Raw genomic sequence first — 16,161 nt, forward strand, 5'->3', positions numbered from 1 at the left:
TGAATCATTTTTGAAAACTGTCTCATTCTCACAATACAAATTCAGTGTATTGCAAGCATGCTTTGCATTGATTTTAGTGTTGAATCAAAGATGAGGAATAATACCCGTTCCTTGAAATATTTCAACATTTGCTTTTGAATTTGGGAAAAGAAAAGCGTTTTATTCATTTTTACATAGCGCGCTAGGTGTTCCAATTTATATACCAGCGTCTGACGAGCTTTCGCTTTCAACGGGATAAAAAAGAAAATGGTATACATTTTGAACCAGGAGTGAGACCTTTCTCTGGGACAGCTCATTTTTAAACAGCGTGCTGATCTCTTGCCAATAAAGTCATCAAACGAACTCTAAATTGATCAAAGGAAAATTGTAACAAATCAATAATGCCAATTGAGCAGAATGTGGACAAGAGGCAAACCTCGAAAGAATAACAAAGCAAGCTGCGGGAACTGGGCTCGTTGGTCTAGGTGTCTGATTCTTGCTTAGGGTGTGAGTGATCCCAGGTTCAATTGCTGGATGAGCTCTTTATCCGTACTTCTGATCCACAGTTGCGCTGCACCATGCTTCGTTGTCTCTTATGAAATGAGCAAAATAAATGACTTCTGCTTCTTACGAGTGTCCAGTCAAAATGGCAATAGATTGCCATACTAAGAGGCTTGGTATTTTAGGCTTGCGATAGTAGCTTTGGGTGCAAGAGTTATTATGTTCAACTGGCCCAAAAGCCCACCTTGACCTTGAAACTCTTCTTGCTGTGAGAGCATTTAGGTTTGTGTTTAATTTTGCTGAGTGAAGTTGAACTTCAGACCAAGCAATGGTGCCCAAGTCCTTTCCTGGTGATCCAGTGTCCCACAGAGAATACCTTTAGTATAGTTTCTCTAAAATAATTGAAAGAGTGCAGTAAATCTAACAATTGCGCTACATTGGGTTTAAGAAGAAACTCTCCTGGTGCAAAATTGGCTTGTTATGTTTTTAGGAATTTACAGCGGCAACCCTCACCTTAAAGCAATGTCTACGTCGAAAGAGAAACGGGTCGCCCTAGGTCCAACTTTAAAGAATGGGGCTTTAAAAGTCGATGACCTCCCTCTGTCCAAAGGATAGGTTAAAGCCATTGAGTTTGGTGTGGCTAAGTGAAATCATTGATGCACAGGCCTTGCGGTCGTGGTTTTTTTTTGTTGTTGTTTTTTTTAAGTGCATTTTGCCCTGTCATTTCCAATGTGTATTTCAGAGGCTAAAAAAGTTGAGGCCGAATGATGCAGCACCACGAAAAGGTCCGTGCACCATCTGGTCAAGGCTTAGATTAGAGCCAGCGAGTTTGGTACCGATAGGTCCAAGCACTGGTGTGCAGGCCTTAGGAGTGTTCTTTTCAAAGGCTATGTAAAGATGACATCGAAGGACTGGCTGTGACGTAACAGTCAAGTTATATTAGGCAGGCAACCAGATTCTGTAGGGCGGAAGAACTACAGGACAAGAACTGGGTTGTTCTTCATCACCTATTACAGATACACCTGTTGGTAACAATTGGGTGAAGTAAGAAAGCCAGCTACGGTGGAAACACAGCATAGCAAAGGCCTGAAATGATCATGCCTTTGATGGACAAATAAGAGAGCTCCGCACATGGAAACTCAGAGAGAGAAGAGGGCTTAGACTCCCTCCCAGATAGGAAAGGCAGTTTTGCAGGCAGACTCAAAGCTCATGAACAGCAGAGAACTCTCACGTAGTCAGCAGGACTCGAACCTGCGCGGGAAAACCCAATGGATTTCTAGTCCATCGCCTTAACCTCTCGGCCATGACTACCACGTGCCGCAGGTCGATACTGCACAGCTCTGAAGCTGGAGATCTCCGACGCAACGCATGAAATGTCCAGTGAGAAAAGCTTGTCAGAAGTGGGAGTCGAACCCACGCCTCTAGACGAGACTGCGACCTGAAAGCAGCGCCTTGGTCCGCTCGGCCATCCCGACACGCTTCCGTGGGTGGTGGGGACCACGAGACCACGCCCCCTCTTTTTATGCAATGATGAGCGCTGCCTTTGAGCCCGAGTTGTCCATAAACTGACAGAACTCTAACATGCTACAGATCAAGAAACTTATCAACAATTCTTATCAGTGCACATGTTCTGGAAAAATCTTATGTGAGGGTAAGGCTATCATGTTATTTACATACTCCGAATATTAGCACAGAGTTACTGTGTAAGGTTCCCACAAGTGGCTATATTTCAAAACACTTTAAAACTCTTTATGACAGACGTGCGAACTTGCATAAAGCCTTTTCCTTACTCTGCAATGATGCGCCCGTGTGATGTTGAATCATTTTTGAAAACTGTCTCATTCTCACAATACAAATTCAGTGTATTGCAAGCATGCTTTGCATTGATTTTAGTGTTGAATCAAAGATGAGGAATAATACCCGTTCCTTGAAATATTTCAACATTTGCTTTTGAATTTGGGAAAAGAAAAGCATTTTATTCATTTTTACATAGCGCGCTAGGTGTTCCAATTTATATACCAGCGTCTGACGAGCTTTCGCTTTCAACGGGATAAAAAAGAAAATGGTATACATTTTGAAGCAGGAGTGAGACCTTTCTCTGGGACAGCTCATTTTTAAACAGCGTGCTGATCTCTTGCCAATAAAGTCATCAAACGAACTCTAAATTGATCAAAGGGAAATTGTAACAAATCAATAATGCCAATTGAGCAGAATGTGGACAAGAGGCAAACGTCGAAAGAATAACAAAGCAAGCTGCGGGAACTGGGCTCGTTGGTCTAGGTGTCTGATTCTTGCTTAGGGTGTGAGTGATCCCAGGTTCAATTGCTGGATGAGCTCTTTATCCGTACTTCTGATCCACAGTTGCGCTGCACCATGCTTTGTTGTCTCCTTATGAAATGAGCAAAATAAATGACTTCTGCTTCTTACGAGTGTCCAGTCAAAATGGCACTAGATTGCCCTACTAAGAGGCTTGGTATTTTAGGCTTGCGATAGTAGCTTTGGGTGCAAGAGTTATTATGTTCAACTGGCCCAAAAGCCCACCTTGACCTTGAAACTCTTCTTGCTGTGAGAGCATTTAGGTTTGTGTTTAATTTTGCTGAGTGAAGTTGAACTTCAGACCAAGCAATGGTGCCCAAGTCCTTTCCTGGTGATCCAGTGTCCCACAGAGAATACCTTTAGTATAGTTTCTCTAAAATAATTGAAAGAGTGCAGTAAATCTAACAATTGCGCTACATTGGGTTTAAGAAGAAACTCTCCTCGTGCAAAATTGGCTTGTTATGTTTTTAGGAATTTACAGCGGCAACCCTCACCTTAAAGCAATGTCTACGTCTAAAGAGAAACGGGTCGCCCTAGGTCCAACTTTAAAGAATGGGGCTTTAAAAGTCGATGACCTCCCTCTGTCCAAAGGATAGGTTAAAGCCATTGAGTTTGGTGTGGCTAAGTGAAATCATTGATGCACAGGCCTTGCGGTCGTGGTTTTTTTTTTTTGTTGTTTTTTTTAAGTGCATTTTGCCCTGTCATTTCCAATGTGTATTTCAGAGGCTAAAAAAGTTGAGGCCGAATGATGCAGCACCACGAAAAGGTCCGTGCACCATCTGGTCAAGGCTTAGATTAGAGCCAGCGAGTTTGGTACCGATAGGTCCAAGCACTGGTGTGCAGGCCTTAGGAGTGTTCTTTTCAAAGGCTATGTAAAGATGACATCGAAGGACTGGCTGTGACGTAACAGTCAAGTTATTTTAGGCAGGCAACCAGATTCTGTAGGGCGGAAGAACTACAGGACAAGAACTGGGTTGTTCTTCATCACCTATTACAGATACACCTGTTGGTAACAATTGGGTGAAGTAAGAAAGCCGGCTACGGTGGAAACACAGCATAGCAAAGGCCTGAAATGATCATGCCTTTGATGGACAAATAAGAGAGCTCCGCACATGGAAACTCAGAGAGAGAAGAGGGCTTAGACTCCCTCCCAGATAGGAAAGGCAGTTTTGCAGGCAGACTCAAAGCTCATGAACAGCAGAGAACACTCACGTAGTCAGCAGGACTCGAACCTGCGCGGGAAAACCCAATGGATTTCTAGTCCATCGCCTTAAACTCTCGGCCATGACTACCGCGTGCCGCAGGTCGATACTGCACAGCTCTGAAGCTGAAGAGCACCGACGCAACGCAGAAGTCAGAAGTGGAATTCGAACCCACGCCTCTAGACGAGACTGCGACCTGAACGCAGCGCCTTGGTCCGCTCGGCCATCCTGACACGCTTCCGTGGGTGGCGGGGACCACGAGACCACGCCCCCTCTTTTTATGCAATGATGAGCGCTGCCTTTGAGCCCGAGTTGTCCATAAACTGACAGAACTCTAACATGCTACAGATCAAGAAACTTATCAACAATTCTTATCAGTGCACATGTTCTGGAAAAATCTTATGTGAGGGTAAGGCTATCATGTTATTTACATACTCCGAATATTAGCACAGAGTTACTGTGTAAGGTTCCCACAAGTGGCTATATTTCAAAACACTTTAAAACTCTTTATGACAGACGTGCGAACTTGCATAAAGCCTTTTCCTTACTCTGCAATGATGCGCCCGTGTGATGTTGAATCATTTTTGAAAACTGTCTCATTCTCACAATACAAATTCAGTGTATTGCAAGCATGCTTTGCATTGATTTTAGTGTTGAATCAAAGATGAGGAATAATACCCGTTCCTTGAAATATTTCAACATTTGCTTTTGAATTTGGGAAAAGAAAAGCATTTTATTCATTTTTACATAGCGCGCTAGGTGTTCAAATTTATATACCAGCGTCTGATGAGCTTTCGCTTTCAACGGAATAAAAAAGAAAATGGTATACATTTTGAACCAGGAGTGAGACCTTTCTCTGGGACAGCTCATTTTTAAACAGCGTGCTGATCTCTTGCCAATAAAGTCATCAAACGAACTCTAAATTGATCAAAGGAAAATTGTAACAAATCAATAATGCCAATTGAGCAGAATGTGGACAAGAGGCAAACGTCGAAAGAATAACAAAGCAAGCTGCGGGAACTGGGCTCGTTGGTCTAGGTGTCTGATTCTTGCTTAGGGTGTGAGTGATCCCAGGTTCAATTGCTGGATGAGCTCTTTATCCGTACTTCTGATCCACAGTTGCGCTGCACCATGCTTCGTTGTCTCCTTATGAAATGAGCAAAATAAATGACTTCTGCTTCTTACGAGTGTCCAGTCAAAATGGCACTAGATTGCCCTACTAAGAGGCTTGGTATTTTAGGCTTGCGATAGTAGCTTTGGGTGCAAGAGTTATTATGTTCAACTGGCCCAAAAGCCCACCTTGACCTTGAAACTCTTCTTGCTGTGAGAGCATTTAGGTTTGTGTTTAATTTTGCTGAGTGAAGTTCAACTTCAGACTAAGCAATGGTGCCCAAGTCCTTTCCTGGTGATCCAGTGTCCCACAGAGAATACCTTTAGTATAGTTTACTCTAAAATAATTGAAAGAGTGCAGTAAATCTAACAATTGCGCTACATTGGGTTTAAGAAGAAACTCTCCTGGTGCAAAATTGGCTTGTTATGTTTTTAGGAATTTACAGCGGCAACCCTCACCTTAAAGCAATGTCTACGTCTAAAGAGAAACGGGTCGCCCTAGGTCCAACTTTAAAGAATGGGGCTTTAAAAGTCGATGACCTCCCTCTGTCCAAAGGATAGGTTAAAGCCATTGAGTTTGGTGTGGCTAAGTGAAATCATTGATGCACAGGCCTTGCGGTCGTGTTTTTATTTTTTTGTTTTTTTTTTAAGTGCATTTTGCCCTGTCATTTCCAATGTGTATTTCAGAGGCTAAAAAAGTTGAGGCCGAATGATGCAGCACCACGAAAAGGTCCGTGCACCATCTGGCCAAGGCTTAGATTAGAGCCAGCGAGTTTGGTACCGATAGGTCCAAGCACTGGTGTGCAGGCCTTAGGAGTGTTCTTTTCAAAGGCTATGTAAAGATGACATCGAAGGACTGGCTGTGACGTAACAGTCAAGTTATATTAGGCAGGCAACCAGATTCTGTAGGGCGGAAGAACTACAGGACAAGAACTGGGTTGTTCTTCATCACCTATTACAGATACACCTGTTGGTAACAATTGGGTGAAGTAAGAAAGCCGGCTACGGTGGAAACACAGCATAGCAAAGGCCTGAAATGATCATGCCTTTGATGGACAAATAAGAGAGCTCCGCACATGGAAACTCAGAGAGAGAAGAGGGCTTAGACTCCCTCCCAGATAGGAAAGGCAGTTTTGCAGGCAGACTCAAAGCTCATGAACAGCAGAGAACACTCACGTAGTCAGCAGGACTCGAACCTGCGCGGGAAAACCCAATGGCTTTCTAGTCCATCGCCTTAACCTCTCGGCCATGACTACCAAGTGCCGCAGGTCGATACTGCACAGCTCTGAAGCTGAAGAGCACCGACGCAACGCATGAAATGTCGAGTGAGAAAAGCTTGTCAGAAGTGGGATTCGAACCCACGCCTCTAGACGAGACTGCGACCTGAACGCAGCGCCTTGGTCCGCTCGGCCATCCTGACACGCTTCCGTGGGTGGCGGGGACCACGAGACCACGCCCCCTCTTTTTATGCAATGATGAGCGCTGCCTTTGAGCCCGAGTTGTCCATAAACTGACAGAACTCTAACATGCTACAGATCAAGAAACTTATCAACAATTCTTATCAGTGCACATGTTCTGGAAAAATCTTATGTGAGGGTAAGGCTATCATGTTATTTACATACTCCGAATATTAGCACAGAGTTACTGTGTAAGGTTCCCACAAGTGGCTATATTTCAAAACACTTTAAAACTCTTTATGACAGACGTGCGAACTTGCATAAAGCCTTTTCCTTACTCTGCAATGATGCGCCCGTGTGATGTTGAATCATTTTTGAAAACTGTCTCATTCTCACAATACAAATTCAGTGTATTGCAAGCATGCTTTGCATTGATTTTAGTGTTGAATCAAAGATGAGGAATAATACCCATTCCTTGATATATTTCAACATTTGCTTTTGAATTTGGGAAAAGAAAAGCATTTTATTCATTTTTACATAGCGCGCTAGGTGTTCAAATTTATATACCAGCGTCTGACGAGCTTTCGCTTTCAACGGGATAAAAAAGAAAATGGTATACATTTTGAACCAGGAGTGAGACCTTTCTCTGGGACAGCTCATTTTTAAACAGCGTGCTGATCTCTTGCCAATAAAGTCATCAAACGAACTCTAAATTGATCAAAGGAAAATTGTAACAAATCAATAATGCCAACTGAGCAGAATGTGGACAAGAGGCAAACGTCGAAAGAATAACAAAGCAAGCTGCGGGAACTGGGCTCGTTGGTCTAGGTGTCTGATTCTTGCTTAGGGTGTGAGTGATCCCAGGTTCAATTGCTGGATGAGCTCTTTATCCGTACTTCTGATCCACAGTTGCGCTGCACCATGCTTCGTTGTCTCCTTATGAAATGAGCAAAATAAATGACTTCTGCTTCTTACGAGTGTCCAGTCAAAATGGCACTAGATTGCCCTACTAAGAGGCTTGGTATTTTAGGCTTGCGATAGTAGCTTTGGGTGCAAGAGTTATTATGTTCAACTGGCCCAAAAGCCCACCTTGGCCTTGAAACTCTTCTTGCTGTGAGAGCATTTAGGTTTGTGTTTAATTTTGCTGAGTGAAGTTCAACTTCAGACCAAGCAATGGTGCCCAAGTCCTTTCCTGGTGATCCAGTGTCCCACAGAGAATACCTTTAGTATAGTTTACTCTAAAATAATTGAAAGAGTGCAGTAAATCTAACAATTGCGCTACATTGGGTTTAAGAAGAAACTCTCCTGGTGCAAAATTGGCTTGTTATGTTTTTAGGAATTTACAGCGGCAACCCTCACCTTAAAGCAATGTCTACGTCTAAAGAGAAACGGGTCGCCCTAGTTCCAACTTTAAAGAATGGGGCTTTAAAAGTCGATGACCTCCCTCAGTCCAAAGGATAGGTTAAAGCCATTGAGTTTGGTGTGGCTAAGTGAAATCATTGATGCACAGGCCTTGCGGTCGTGTTTTTTTTTTTGTTGTTGTTTTTTTAAAGTGCATTTTGCCCTGTCATTTCCAATGTGTATTTCAGAGGCTAAAAAACTTGAGGCCGAATGATGCAGCACCACGAAAAGCTCCGTGCACCATCTGGTCAAGGCTTAGATTAGAGCCAGCGAGTTTGGTACCGATAGGTCCAAGCACTGGTGTGCAGGCCTTAGGAGTGTTCTTTTCAAAGGCTATGTAAAGATGACATCGAAGGACTGGCTGTGACGTAACAGTCAAGTTATATTAGGCAGGCAACCAGATTCTGTAGGGCGGAAGAACTACAGGACAAGAACTGGGTTGTTCTTCATCACCTATTACAGATACACCTGTTGGTAACAATTGGGTGAAGTAAGAAAGCCGGCTACGGTGGAAACACAGCATAGCAAAGGCCTGAAATGATCATGCCTTTGATGGACAAATAAGAGAGCTCCACACATGGAAACTCAGAGAGAGAAGAGGGCTTAGACTCCCTCCCAGATAGGAAAGGCAGTTTTGCAGGCAGACTCAAAGCTCATGAACAGCAGAGAACACTCACGTAGTCAGCAGGACTCGAACCTGCGCGGGAAAACCCAATGGATTTCTAGTCCATCGCCTTAACCTCTCGGCCATGACTACCACGTGCCGCAGGTCGATACTGCACAGCTCTGAAGCTGAAGAGCACCGACGCAACGCATGAAATGTCGAGTGAGAAAAGCTTGTCAGAAGTGGGATTCGAACCCACGCCTCTACACGAAACTGCAACCTGAACGCAGCGCCTTGGTCCGCTCGGCCATCCTGAAACGCTTCTGTGGGTGGCGGGGGCCACGAGACCACGCCCCCTCTTTTTATGCAATGATGAGCGCTGCCTTTGAGCCCGAGTTGTCCATAAACTGACAGAACTCTAACATGCTACAGATCAAGAAACTTATCAACAATTCTTATCAGTGCACATGTTCTGGAAAAATCTTATGTGAGGGTAAGGCTATCATGTTATTTACATACTCCGAATATTAGCACAGAGTTACTGTGTAAGGTTCCCACAAGTGGCTATATTTCAAAACACTTTAAAACTCTTTATGACAGACGTGCGAACTTGCATAAAGCCTTTTCCTTACTCTGCAATGATGCGCCCGTGTGATGTTGAATCATTTTTGAAAACTGTCTCATTCTCACAATACAAATTCAGTGTATTGCAAGCATGCTTTGCATTGATTTTAGTGTTGAATCAAAGATGAGGAATAATACCCGTTCCTTGAAATATTTCAACATTTGCTTTTGAATTTGGGAAAAGAAAAGCATTTTATTCATTTTTACATAGCGCGCTAGGTGTTCAAATTTATATACCAGCGTCTGACGAGCTTTCGCTTTCAACGGGATAAAAAAGAAAATGGTATACATTTTGAACCAGGAGTGAGACCTTTCTCTGGGACAGCTCATTTTTAAACAGCGTGCTGATCTCTTGCCAATAAAGTCATCAAACGAACTCTAAATTGATCAAAGGAAAATTGTAACAAATCAATAATGCCAATTGAGCAGAATGTGGACAAGAGGCAAACGTCGAAAGAATAACAAAGCAAGCTGCGGGAACTGGGCTCGTTGGTCTAGGTGTCTGATTCTTGCTTAGGGTGTGAGTGATCCCAGGTTCAATTGCTGGATGAGCTCTTTATCCGTACTTCTGATCCACAGTTGCGCTGCACCATGCTTCGTTGTCTCCTTATGAAATGAGCAAAATAAATGACTTCTGCTTCTTACGAGTGTCCAGTCAAAATGGCACTAGATTGCCCTACTAAGAGGCTTGGTATTTTAGGCTTGCGATAGTAGCTTTGGGTGCAAGAGTTATTATGTTCAACTGGCCCAAAAGCCCACCTTGACCTTGAAACTCTTCTTGCTGTGAGAGCATTTAGGTTTGTGTTTAATTTTGCTGAGTGAAGTTCAACTTCAGACCAAGCAATGGTGCCCAAGTCCTTTCCTGGTGATCCAGTGTCCCACAGAGAATACCTTTAGTATAGTTTACTCTAAAATAATTGAAAGAGTGCAGTAAATCTAACAATTGCGCTACATTGGGTTTAAGAAGAAACTCTCCTGGTGCAAAATTGGCTTGTTATGTTTTTAGGAATTTACAGCGGCAACCCTCACCTTAAAGCAATGTCTACGTCTAAAGAGAAACGGGTCGCCCTAGTTCCAACTTTAAAGAATGGGGCTTTAAAAGTCGATGACCTCCCTCAGTCCAAAGGATAGGTTAAAGCCATTGAGTTTGGTGTGGCTAAGTGAAATCATTGATGCACAGGCCTTGCGGTCGTGTTTTTTTTTTTTTTTTTTTTTTTTTAAGTGCATTTTGCCCTGTCATTTCCAATGTGTATTTCAGAGGCTAAAAAAGTTGAGGCCGAATGATGCAGCACCACGAAAAGGTCCGTGCACCATCTGGTCAAGGCTTAGATTAGAGCCAGCGAGTTTGGTACCGATAGGTCCAAGCACTGGTGTGCAGGCCTTAGGAGTGTTCTTTTCAAAGGCTATGTAAAGATGACATCGAAGGACTGGCTGTGACGTAACAGTCAAGTTATATTAGGCAGGCAACCAGATTCTGTAGGGCGGAAGAACTACAGGACAAGAACTGGGTTGTTCTTCATCACCTATTACAGATACACCTGTTGGTAACAATTAGGTGAAGTAAGAAAGCCGGCTATGGTGGAAACACAGCATAGCAAAGGCCTGAAATGATCATGCCTTTGATGGCCAAATAAGAGAGCTCAGCACATGGAAACTCAGAGAGAGAAGAGGGCTTAGACTCCCTCCCAGATAGGAAAGGCAGTTTTGCAGGCAGACTCAAAGCTCATGAACAGCAGAGAACACTCACGTAGTCAGCAGGACTCCAACCTGCGCGGGAAAACCCAATGGATTTCTAGTCCATCGCCTTAACCTCTCGGCCATGACTACCACGTGCCGCAGGTCGATACTGCACAGCTCTGAAGCTGAAGAGCACCGACGCAACGCATGAAATGTCGAGTGAGAAAAGCTTGTCAGAAGTGGGATTCGAACCCACGCCTCTAGACGAGACTGCGACCTGAACGCAGCGCCTTGGTCCGCTCGGCCATCCTGACACGCTTCTGTGGGTGGCGGGGACCATGAGACCACGCCCCCTCTTTTTATGCAATGATGAGCGCTGCCTTTGAGCCCGAGTTGTCCATAAACTGACAGAACTCTAACATGCTACAGATCAAGAAACTTATCAACAATTCTTATCAGTGCACATGTTCTGGAAAAATCTTATGTGAGGGTAAGGCTATCATGTTATTTACATACTCCGAATATTAGCACAGAGTTACTGTGTAAGGTTCCCACAAGTGGCTATATTTCAAAACACTTTAAAACTCTTTATGACAGACGTGCGAACTTGCATAAAGCCTTTTCCTTACTCTGCAATGATGCGCCCGTGTGATGTTGAATCATTTTTGAAAACTGTCTCATTCTCACAATACAAATTCAGTGTATTGCAAGCATGCTTTGCATTGATTTTAGTGTTGAATCAAAGATGAGGAATAATACCCATTCCTTGATATATTTCAACATTTGCTTTTGAATTTGGGAAAAGAAAAGCATTTTATTCATTTTTACATAGCGCGCTAGGTGTTCAAATTTATATACCAGCGTCTGACGAGCTTTCGCTTTCAACGGGATAAAAAAGAAAATGGTATACATTTTGAACCAGGAGTGAGACCTTTCTCTGGGACAGCTCATTTTTAAACAGCGTGCTGATCTCTTGCCAATAAAGTCATCAAACGAACTCTAAATTGATCAAAGGAAAATTGTAACAAATCAATAATGCCAATTGAGCAGAATGTGGACAAGAGGCAAACGTCGAAAGAATAACAAAGCAAGCTGCGGGAACTGGGCTCGTTGGTCTAGGTGTCTGATTCTTGCTTAGGGTGTGAGTGATCCCAGGTTCAATTGCTGGATGAGCTCTTTATCCGTACTTCTGATCCACAGTTGCGCTGCACCATGCTTCATTGTCTCCTTATGAAATGAGCAAAATAAATGACTTCTGCTTCTTACGAGTGTCCAGTCAAAATGGCACTAGATTGCCCTACTAAGAGGCTTGGTATTTTAGGCTTGCGATAGTAGCTTTGGGTGCAAGAGTTATTATGTTCAACTGGCCCAAAAGCCCACCTTGACCTTGAAACTCTTCTTGCTGTGAGAGCATTTAGGTTTGTCTTTAATTTTGCTGAGTGAAGTTCAACTTCAGACCAAGCAATGGTGCCCAAGTCCTTTCCTGGTGATCCAGTGTCCCACAGAGAATACCTTTAGTATAGTTTACTCTAAAATAATTGAAAGAGTGCAGTAAATCTAACAATTGCGCTACATTGGGTTTAAGAAGAAACTCTCCTGGTGCAAAATTGGCTTGTTATGTTTTTAGGAATTTACAGCGGCAACCCTCACCTTAAAGCAATGTGTACGTCTAAAGAGAAACGGGTCGCCCTAGGTCCAACTTTAAAGAATGGGGCTTTAAAAGTCGATGACCTCCCTCTGTCCAAAGGATAGGTTAAAGCCATTGAGTTTGGTGTGGCTAAGTGAAATCATTGATGCACAGGCCTTGCGGTCATGTTTTTTTTTTTTTGTTTTTTTTTAAGTGCATTTTGCCCTGTCATTTCCAATGTTTATTTCAGAGGCTAAAAAAGTTGAGGCCGAATGATGCAGCGCCACGAAAAGCTCCGTGCACCATCTGGTCAAGGCTTAGATTAGAGCCAGCGAGTTTGGTACCGATAGGTCCAAGCACTGGTGTGCAGGCCTTAGGAGTGTTCTTTTCAAAGGCTATGTAAAGATGACATCGAAGGACTGGCTGTGACGTAACAGTCAAGTTATATTAGGCAGGCAACTACATTCTGTAGGGTGGAAGAACTACAGGACAAGAACTGGGTTGTTCTTCATCACCTATTACAGATACACCTGTTGGTAACAATTGGGTGAAGTAAGAAAGCCGGCTACGGTGGAAACACAGCATAGCAAAGGCCTGAAATGATCATGCCTTTGATGGACAAATAAGAGAGCTCAGCACATGGAAACTCACAGAGAGAAGAGGACTTAGACTCCCTCCCAGATAGGAAAGGCAGTTTTGCAGGCAGACTCAAAGCTCATGACCAGCAGAGAACGCTCACGTAGTCAGCAGGACTCAAACCTGCGCAGGAAAACCCAATGGACTTCTAGTCCATCACCTTAACCTCTCGGCCACGACTACCAGGTACTGAAGGTCGATACTGCACAGCTCTGAAGCTGAAGAGCACCGACGCAACGCATGAAATGTCGAGTGAGAAAAGCTTGTCAGAAGTGGGATTCGAACCCACCCCTCTAGACGAGACTGCAACCTGAACGCAGCGCCTTGGTCCGCTCGGCCATCCTGACACGCTTCTGTGGGTGGCGGGGACCACCAGACCACGCCTCCACTTTTTATGCAATGATGAGCGCTGCCTTTGAGCCCGAGTTGTCCATAAACTGACAGAGCTCTAACATGCTACAGATCAAGAAACTTATCAACAATTCTTATCAGTGCACATGTTCTGGAAAAATCTTATGTGAGGGTAAGGCTATCATGTTATTTACATACTCCGAATATTAGCACAGAGTTACTGTGTAAGGTTCCCACAAGTGGCTATATTTCAAAACACTTTAAAACTCTTTATGACAGACGTGCGAACTTGCATAAAGCCTTTTCCTTACTCTGCAATGATGCGCCCGTGTGATGTTGAATCATTTTTGAAAACTGTCTCATTCTCACAATACAAATTCAGTGTATTGCAAGCATGCTTTGCATTGATTTTAGTGTTGAATCAAAGATGAGGAATAATACCCGTTCCTTGAAATATTTCAACATTTGCTTTTGAATTTGGGAAAAGAAAAGCATTTTATTCATTTTTACATAGCGCGCTAGTTGTTCAAATTTATATACCATCGTCTGACGAGCTTTCGATTTCAACGGAATAAAAAAGAAAATGGTATACATTTTGAACCAGGAGTGAGACCTTTCTCTGGGACAGCTCATTTTTAAACAGCGTGCTGATCTCTTGCCAATAAAGTCATCAAATGAACTCTAAATTGATCAAAGGAAAATTGTAACAAATCAATAATGCCAATTGAGCAGAATGTGGACAAGAGGCAAACGTCGAAAGAATAACAAAGCAAGCTGCGGGAACTGGGCTCGTTGGTCTAGGTGTCTGATTCTTGCTTAGGGTGTGAGTGATCCCAGGTTCAATTGCTGGATGAGCTCTTTATCCGTACTTCTGATCCACAGTTGCGCTGCACCATGCTTCGTTGTCTCCTTATGAAATGAGCAAATTAAATGACTTCTGCTTCTTACGAGTGTCCAGTCAAAATGGCACTAGATTGCCCTACTAAGAGGCTTGGTATTTTAGGCTTGCGATAGTAGCTTTGGGTGCAAGAGTTATTATGTTCAACTGGCCCAAAAGCCCACCTTGACCTTGAAACTCTTCTTGCTGTGAGAGCATTTAGGTTTGTCTTTAATTTTGCTGAGTGAAGTTCAACTTCAGACCAAGCAATGGTGCCCAAGTCCTTTCCTGGTGATCCAGTGTCCCACAGAGAATACCTTTAGTATAGTTTACTCTAAAATAATTGAAAGAGTGCAGTAAATCTAACAATTGCGCTACATTGGGTTTAAGAAGAAACTCTCCTGGTGCAAAATTGGCTTGTTATGTTTTTAGGAATTTACAGCGGCAACCCTCACCTTAAAGCAATGTCTACGTCTAAAGAGAAACGGGTCGCCCTAGGTCCAACTTTAAAGAATGGGGCTTTAAAAGTCGATGACCTCCCTCTGTCCAAAGGATAGGTTAAAGCCATTGAGTTTGGTGTGGCTAAGTGAAATCATTGATGCACAGGCCTTGCGGTCATGTTTTTTTTTTTTTTTTTTTTTTAAGTGCATTTTGCCCTGTCATTTCCAATGTTTATTTCAGAGGCTAAAAAAGTTGAGGCCGAATGATGCAGCGCCACGAAAAGCTCCGTGCACCATCTGGTCAAGGCTTAGGTTAGAGCCAGCGAGTTTGGTACCGATAGGTCCAAGCACTGGTGTGCAGGCCTTAGGAGTGTTCTTTTCAAAGGCTATGTAAAGATGACATCGAAGGACTGGCTGTGACGTAACAGTCAAGTTATATTAGGCAGGCAACTACATTCTGTAGGGTGGAAGAACTACAGGACAAGAACTGGGTTGTTCTTCATCACCTATTACAGATACACCTGTTGGTAACAATTGGGTGAAGTAAGAAAGCCGGCTACGGTGGAAACACAGCATAGCAAAGGCCTGAAATGATCATGCCTTTGATGGACAAATAAGAGAGCTCAGCACATGGAAACTCACAGAGAGAAGAGGACTTAGACTCCCTCCCAGATAGGAAAGGCAGTTTTGCAGGCAGACTCAAAGCTCATGACCAGCAGAGAACACTCACGTAGTCAGCAGGACTCAAACCTGCGCAGGAAAACCCAATGGATTTCTAGTCCATCACCTTAACCTCTCGGCCACGACTACCAGGTACTGAAGGTCGATACTGCACAGCTCTGAAGCTGAAGAGCACCGACGCAACGCATGAAATGTCGAGTGAGAAAAGCTTGTCAGAAGTGGGATTCGAACCCACCCCTCTAGACGAGACTGCAACCTGAACGCAGCGCCTTGGTCCGCTCGGCCATCCTGACACGCTTCTGTGGGTGGCGGGGACCACCAGACCACGCCTCCACTTTTTATGCAATGATGAGCGCTGCCTTTGAGCCCGAGTTGTCCATAAACTGACAGAGCTCTAACATGCTACAGATCAAGAAACTTATCAACAATTCTTATCAGTGCACATGTTCTGGAAAAATCTTATGTGAGGGTAAGGCTATCATGTTATTTACATACTCCGAATATTAGCACAGAGTTACTGTGTAAGGTTCCCACAAGTGGCTATATTTCAAAACACTTTAAAACTCTTTATGACAGACGTGCGAACTTGCATAAAGCCTTTTCCTTACTCTGCAATGATGCGCCCGTGTGATGTTGAATCATTTTTGAAAACTGTCTCATTCTCACAATACAAATTCAGTGTATTGCAAGCATGCTTTGCATTGATTTTAGTGTTGAATCAAAGATGAGGAATAATAC

At 43.4% G+C, this 16,161-nt stretch overlaps 12 non-coding genes across 12 annotated transcripts; all 12 read right to left on the minus strand.

Moving 5' to 3' along the window:
* Window positions 1-1,710: 1,710 nt before the first annotated feature.
* Window positions 1,711-1,791, minus strand: trnas-aga (transfer RNA serine (anticodon AGA)). Its single transcript has one exon. It is a non-coding gene; the product is annotated as a tRNA-Ser (tRNA).
* A 2,216-nt stretch (window positions 1,792-4,007) lies between these two features.
* trnas-aga (transfer RNA serine (anticodon AGA)) lies at window positions 4,008-4,088 on the minus strand. Its single transcript has one exon. It is a non-coding gene; the product is annotated as a tRNA-Ser (tRNA).
* A 60-nt stretch (window positions 4,089-4,148) lies between these two features.
* trnal-cag (transfer RNA leucine (anticodon CAG)) lies at window positions 4,149-4,231 on the minus strand. Its single transcript has one exon. It is a non-coding gene; the product is annotated as a tRNA-Leu (tRNA).
* A 2,052-nt stretch (window positions 4,232-6,283) lies between these two features.
* Window positions 6,284-6,364, minus strand: trnas-aga (transfer RNA serine (anticodon AGA)). Its single transcript has one exon. It is a non-coding gene; the product is annotated as a tRNA-Ser (tRNA).
* An 81-nt stretch (window positions 6,365-6,445) lies between these two features.
* Window positions 6,446-6,528, minus strand: trnal-cag (transfer RNA leucine (anticodon CAG)). Its single transcript has one exon. It is a non-coding gene; the product is annotated as a tRNA-Leu (tRNA).
* Window positions 6,529-8,582: 2,054 nt separating this feature from the next.
* trnas-aga (transfer RNA serine (anticodon AGA)) lies at window positions 8,583-8,663 on the minus strand. Its single transcript has one exon. It is a non-coding gene; the product is annotated as a tRNA-Ser (tRNA).
* Window positions 8,664-10,880: 2,217 nt separating this feature from the next.
* On the minus strand, window positions 10,881-10,961 carry trnas-aga (transfer RNA serine (anticodon AGA)). Its single transcript has one exon. It is a non-coding gene; the product is annotated as a tRNA-Ser (tRNA).
* Window positions 10,962-11,042: 81 nt separating this feature from the next.
* trnal-cag (transfer RNA leucine (anticodon CAG)) lies at window positions 11,043-11,125 on the minus strand. Its single transcript has one exon. It is a non-coding gene; the product is annotated as a tRNA-Leu (tRNA).
* Window positions 11,126-13,176: 2,051 nt separating this feature from the next.
* On the minus strand, window positions 13,177-13,257 carry trnas-aga (transfer RNA serine (anticodon AGA)). Its single transcript has one exon. It is a non-coding gene; the product is annotated as a tRNA-Ser (tRNA).
* Window positions 13,258-13,338: 81 nt separating this feature from the next.
* trnal-cag (transfer RNA leucine (anticodon CAG)) lies at window positions 13,339-13,421 on the minus strand. The gene has a single exon. It is a non-coding gene; the product is annotated as a tRNA-Leu (tRNA).
* Window positions 13,422-15,471: 2,050 nt separating this feature from the next.
* On the minus strand, window positions 15,472-15,552 carry trnas-aga (transfer RNA serine (anticodon AGA)). Its single transcript has one exon. It is a non-coding gene; the product is annotated as a tRNA-Ser (tRNA).
* An 81-nt stretch (window positions 15,553-15,633) lies between these two features.
* On the minus strand, window positions 15,634-15,716 carry trnal-cag (transfer RNA leucine (anticodon CAG)). The gene has a single exon. It is a non-coding gene; the product is annotated as a tRNA-Leu (tRNA).
* Window positions 15,717-16,161: the final 445 nt, after the last annotated feature.

Source organism: Electrophorus electricus, chromosome 19 (genome assembly GCF_041902795.1).
Source record: "Electrophorus electricus isolate QZ-2024a chromosome 19, ASM4190279v1, whole genome shotgun sequence".
NCBI classification, from domain to species: Eukaryota; Metazoa; Chordata; class Actinopteri; order Gymnotiformes; family Gymnotidae; genus Electrophorus; species Electrophorus electricus.